Raw genomic sequence first — 6,844 nt, forward strand, 5'->3', positions numbered from 1 at the left:
GTGTATTGAAAAAATATTTTATTAAGATAGATAGACACAGTCTCTCTTTGTGGGATTTACGTAGTAATTAATAACAAATAGATTCAATTTTTTTTTAAACTCGGCGAAGTTAATATTTTTTCCATTTTAACGTTTAACTTGTCGAGTTAAATATATAGTTTTCTAATTGTTAACTATTAACTTATCAATCAGTGCTCTGTTAACTTAATTTCATTAACTTGCTCTGCACGTTTGAATTTCCCGAAGGACGAATATCCCTACAATCAATCAATTAAAATCGTTATTTTTTATTCAAATACTCAATTTTGTTAAAATTTGATCACGAAATATCTATTAAAACAAAACAAAAAACACTGGGTTTATTTATTATTTACCTTTTTTTGGTTACAGTATGAACTACTATAATGATTACCTCGACTCAAATTTTCAATTCTTTACATTTTTGTCTTTATTTTTTTGTATTAAAATAGTTTGACGGAATAATTCTCGATGTATGGCTTAAAGCTTTGTATGTAACATAATATTATGTAAATAATATAGCACACATTTCGAATGGTTTGGTGAAGTCGGCACGAAGAACGTTGTGAACACCAGATGCGTTGAGCCTATAGTAAAAAAAAGTGGTAAAAAAGCTTAGTCAGCAATGTGTCCTATATTACATATAACTGTTTTTTTTTGTTCTTATAGATATTTTGAGTTAAACTTTTGGCAACATTAAGTATTTTAATAAAAAATATCGATTTTAATTAATTGGTTGTAAGGATATTCGTCCCTCGGGAAAATCAAAGGTTGAGTTAATCAAGTTAACAAGGCACGTGATTCATAAGTTAATAGTGAACAGTTAGTAAATCATAAATTTAACTTCGATAAGTTAAAAATCAAAACGGAAAAAATATTAACTTCACTTAGTTTAAAAAAAGATGAATCTATTTATTTTTAATTGAGAAATAATAACACCAATCTAAAAATCAAATTTCTAATTTACAAATCTGTTCTGAAACCTATTTGGACTTATCGCATGTAGCTCTGGGGTTCAGTAAAAAAATCCAACACCAATAATATCCAAGTATTCAACTTAAGTCGAAATGTATTAAAAAATTTCATGGTGTATAGAATATACTTATATAAACATTCGGTGAAAATTGCATGTATCTATGGTCATTTGTTTTAAAGTTACATCAAAAACCATAATCGATTTTGTCGAAAAATGAGTGTGCGTAAAATTTCCCGTTTTTCCCTTAATTTTTAGTTTGTTTTTTTCGATTATTTAGAAAAGTATTAAGATTTTTTTACTTTTGACCACCCAAATTACCAACTAGATTCACTTTCTGATCGAACGAGGACTGAAGTCAAAAATAGAAGCATTTTTACTGTCCCAAAACGTGATGACAGAAACAAAAAAAACACATATTATGGTAAAATCAATACAATCTAAAATTATAATTAAATTAAATTAAAATATTGTTATTTTAATAAATAAAAATCATAATTAAATTAAATTGTTTCATTCAATTAATATATTTTTAGAAAAAAATGTATAGTTAATTTTATAGTTTTTAGTAAGATTTCTTCCCAAATATATAAAATAAATTTATTAATTTGAAAATTCCTTTTTTAATTAAATAATTTTATTTATTGACTGCAAGCTTAATAAAATAAAATTTGTATTATTAGTAATTGTCTTTATTGACCATATTTTAATACTTTATTATTAATTCAACTCAGTATTATTAATTTCATATAGGTTTTTCGTTCAGTATATTAATATTGAAATTATAATTTAACAAACCTTAAAGTTTTTCATGAAAAATTTTTTTATTAAAATGGACTTTTCAACTCACAAAAAAAAAAAAAAAAAAATCAATTGAATAATTCTTTTACATATACCTATCACCTGGGTAAATAATAACTTTCAAATACCTATCACAATATGCCACAGATGGGCCTAAATAAACAACTTATATTGAATAACATTTATCTTATCGCTTATAAAATTAATAGAGAAATCTTATTTTGTTTCATTTATTATTCAACATTCACGTTAACTCAGTTATTCTCTTATTTTGAATCAAAATGACTTGTTTCAAATATATTTTAATAACATTTACAATTTTATGTGTTGCAATTTGGGTTATGCCAGTTACTTCAGTATTGTCATCAGTAGATTTACAAGGTATGGCATAATTTATTGATTTAGTATGATCGTATTTGCAGTAAAATGTTTTGTCATAAATGATTTGTAAATCAAAATATAAATTAATTCTACATTTCTAATTTCTAGTACCTAAATAGATAAGATGGACTAATAAAAATGTGATGTTTTAATTTTAGCACGCTGTAAACGTAATATTTTAAATTAATAATTAATTTATAAATAGTACCCGACTTAAAATATTTATGATATTCCGCATATTTAAAATTAAAATTAAATATTGATATATTAGATTTTTTATATTACTAAAGCATAATTTTATTTAATTTTAAAATTTAATAGATATTCTAACAACTTATACTAAGTTTACTGGTAAGTTAATTATTATAATTAACTGACAAGTACATTTTATTATTATTCCATACATTTTTTTTTAAGTATATAGGACATTTTTTTCAATCAATATTTTTATGAACCTTTTTCATAAGTCGTTCAGACTTCAACTAAAAAATATACCAACGTCCAACACACTATTTTTTTTATAGATGTATTAAGTTTATATTTGGGCAAAATTAGATAGGTACTTATTTAAACAAAGAATACAATTTTATTGTAATTTGAAAATATTCTTTGTGGGCACTTGAAACTTTTAAAGTAGGTAGGTAGGTACGTCGAAAGAAATAATAACTGAAAATTTTAATTCGATCTAATGTTTTACTAATAGTAAAATAAATTACTTTTATATCAATAATGCCATTATATAATAATATTTATTTATATATTTTCTGAATTACCGTCTGCGTTAGGAATCATTTTTTGAACAATAATTTTATATTTATATCATTAAATTTATATAAATACCTAATATTTTACCTTTCATTATGTTATAAAATTACATTGGAAATTAATAATAATGTTGTGTAATGGGTAATGTACTATGTATTATAATATACTATAGATAAAGAATAATCAATTTTCAGGTGAACAAGATGATTACGATTTGAATCCAGTGGAGGGTTAGTATTTCAAATTGAATAATTAGTGAAATTTCAATATTTTTATTTCTCTAATTAAAAAGTAATCATAAATTATTTAAGTCTATTAATTTATGGTTATTAATTATTATCAATAAACGATGGTGGCCAGAGGAGAAGTACTGCCACCACAGTTCCTCCTCCGGTCCTCGGTACAAACGAAAAAAAAAGACTATTAATTTAAATAGACATTTAATATTAAGAATAACCACTTTGAAAATTATTATCGCCAATAATAATTAGAAACTTGAAATTTTTACAATCAATATTAACATCATTTTATTTAAATTACAAATTTAACACTTCAACAGTGAAATATTCATTAATGATCTATTCTTATTGAAAATAATATTAATAACATACATAACATTTTATGATTGTTATTGTAATTAATTGGTTTTATTTATTTTTTAGAAGAAAACAATGGTAGGTGTTTTCATTAATTTATTTGTAAATTAAGATTAATGAATTAGTTAACATTTATAGAATTCAGTTTATTATAGTTCTGTTTTAATTTAATAATTACTGTATAATAATTTGTCTACACATATAAATCAGGTTATTACACTTTTACATTTTTACAATATGCTATTTAAAAAGTAAAGATTTGAGATTTGACTGCTATTGCCTATTAGCTATTTGTCTCCATCTTAAAAGTGCTAAACATAACATACCAAATTTTACGCTCAGAAGATAACGTTTAGCTCCACGAGTTGAACATTTATTGTGAATTGACCTCTTATAAAAATTAAAGGTAACATTTGTAACGTCACAGAATTTTAAGCATTATTTAATATTATCATATAAACCTTTCAGTATAATATTATCTACGATAAGTGTACCTGTTCGGTACAATAATCGGCATAACTATTATTAGTAAACTAGTGCACGTCTAAAATATAAAGTTAACAGTCGGTGTAACGGTCGCGACCTCCACTGTGTATTGGCAGGTCATTTCCAAGCCATAATAAATTATTGTATAAAAAAAATACTTAAACCATCTGCACTGCTGATCCCCGCCTCAACAAATTCACCGACGAGACCCAAGACACAAGCTCGCTGGAAATACGAATTCATTTTTTCTCACAATCTCTGATAACGCCAGATGTCGGCAACATCACGTTCCTTCGAAGCTCCAGCACCAAACCTCGTGCACACTGTCTGAAGCTGACACGTCAGACGTCCGACATTTCATTGTTTCAATTTCACTGCTGTCGTACAAGTCAACCATGATGGGATAAGATGACTTCGCTGGGCTGTCGGGTGCGCAAGAAAATCGCCGAACAACAATTTCCACGGTCCGGGCTTGATGAAGATGGGCCATGCCAACCAAGTGTGTTGGTGGCCAACCCGGCAATACCCATCAATCCATGAACCGCAATCAACATTCAACTAACATCGCAGTGTTCAGCAGTTTATGATTGGTATCATACTATTTTTTTTCCGTCCCCCCGTTTAAGCACGATTTATAGGCGTCACAAGACGCAGATCTCCTGTTCTTTACCTATTTACAAGCTGTCGTAAGCCCCACGCTACTCTGGGAAGTATTATTATACTTTTTACAATAAAAGATGCATCGCACAAACATCTCCGGTGACCATGTGAGGGCAGGTACGATCAATGTAATGCGCCGTTTCCCGTGGGCCATAATGTATGTCTCATACATTATTATTATATTTTTGTCCGAAAAAGCCTCAAGATCCTCGTTTCGAACGAGAAAAGAAATAAATTATGGACATTTTGGTGCTAGTTGGGTACTGTACAGCAGAGCGATATCTACGACTTACCCGATTTTTATAGATGAAGCTACTAAGAAAATAACTAACATTTTTTCATACTTCTAATAATTTGTCTTCGAATTATTAATATAAAAAAAACTTATCAACACATGTTTGTTTTTTTTTTTTGTAGTTTCACAATTTATACGTACGTAATTATTGGGTTTTTATTGTATTGAGTATTTACTTCAAAACAATCAAAATCGTAGCACTTTTATTATTATTATAATTTGTTAAATATTTAATTTCCAATTGTCACAATAAAATCGTAGACGCTCATTTGTATCTAAAAGTATGATTTTTTTCAAACCACCTAATAAAAATAATCTGGAGCAACTCACAATTTATATTGTACATCTAACATATGTTAAGGGGATTCGATACCGTTATTGTCTGTCTTTGTTTAATGTTTGCGCGACATAGGATTTAAGACATATTCTTTGCCAAACGTACCAATTGATCTAATATACCAATAAGAATTCTAAAAACAGATTTGAATTTGTCGTCAAGACTACGTGTGATTGCCTTGTTCACATTTTCAATATTGTCTACCAAATTCTTAAGAACGTTATGTCAAAAAAAAAAGTAATTAAAAAATTTTCGTTTTTTAATTTTTGGAGAAGTTAAAATCAAAAATGTGGGAAAGTCGATTTCAAGTACACTTGACAAAAAATTTAAATCTGTTTTTAAAATTTTTATCACTTAATTATATCCATCGATACGTTTGGCAAAGAACACCGCTAAAATCCTATGACGCGCATGTGTTAGACAAAGATAGAAAATCACAGTATTGAATCCTCTTAACGCTATTCAATTATAGTTTGGGCATGTGAATATTTTTCAAAACCTAGATTGAAGAATATTGGCACTTGACCCTTAAAAGGTTAGTCACCCTTGTTCTAAATGCATTATTAATATACACACATCAAAATGCTTACATTTTCATCAGAAATGGAAAAAAATGAAAGAGGTTCATCATAATATTATAAAACACTACTACACATTAAATATTGTAGGTATTAAATGTAATATAATTGTATTATTAATAAGTATCATGTATTATATATATTTATGCAGAGGATCTTAGTGAGTATATAGAATATTATATGTTTATTGTCTAGTTTTTACATCTCTCCTGGAATGAACATATGGAAAATCCAAAATTAAATAGAATACACTGCTAGAGATTGTAATTGTTTCTTGGTTTTTATTTATTTGAAATGCAGCTTGTTTAGATGATTAAAACATCATTATATTATGTCATGTAATAACAATTTAAACATAATATGAGTTTAAACTCTTCAAGGACTAAAAAATAACATCATAGTCATCATAGTTAAGTGTTTTTAAACGCTATTATCAATTACAGAAATGTCATTCGTTGTTATTAAATACCTACCTAACATCATATTTTCTTAATGAAGCATGACGTGTACTTAGCTAATCGTTTACATTTGAATAGTTTGTGTTTTTAGTTCAGTTGTAAATACAGCACACGAGTGCTATAGTTTATTAAAGCATTAATTTAAATATTAAATTATTGACTTTTAAATCACCAAGATCGATACTTAAATTCTTTTGTGTAAATTATATCATAAACATAATATATTAATTGCACTTGCAATGATTATCTTCAGATAGGTTACACAATAATGACTTGCTGTGTTGACTCTTTGTTAAAAAAAATGTAATCTTATCTGATTCCTTTATTGTCTTTGCAAATTCTCATTAAACCATTAAGCTCATATAATTTGTAGCACGGTTTAAGATATACTGGTTGCACAACTACCATATTAAATTGCTTATGATACATGGACCGTTCTATATGTTTTACGATAGGACTCGCATAGACTTAGATTGTAGTGAACCCTAGTGGCAAA

At 26.9% G+C, this 6,844-nt stretch overlaps 1 long non-coding RNA gene across 1 annotated transcript; it reads left to right on the plus strand.

The window, feature by feature from the left end:
* The first annotated feature begins 2,012 nt into the window (after positions 1-2,012).
* On the plus strand, positions 2,013-3,168 carry LOC149055515 (uncharacterized). Its single transcript, XR_016191362.1, has 4 exons — positions 2,013-2,173; positions 2,332-2,343; positions 2,495-2,524; positions 3,133-3,168. It is a non-coding gene; the product is annotated as an uncharacterized LOC149055515 (long non-coding RNA).
* The last annotated feature ends 3,676 nt before the right edge of the window (positions 3,169-6,844 follow it).

The sequence above is a fragment of the Diuraphis noxia genome, unplaced genomic scaffold, assembly GCF_037042655.1.
Source record: "Diuraphis noxia isolate RWA-SAM2 unplaced genomic scaffold, SU_Dnox_SAM2 contig0004, whole genome shotgun sequence".
NCBI classification, from domain to species: Eukaryota; Metazoa; Arthropoda; class Insecta; order Hemiptera; family Aphididae; genus Diuraphis; species Diuraphis noxia.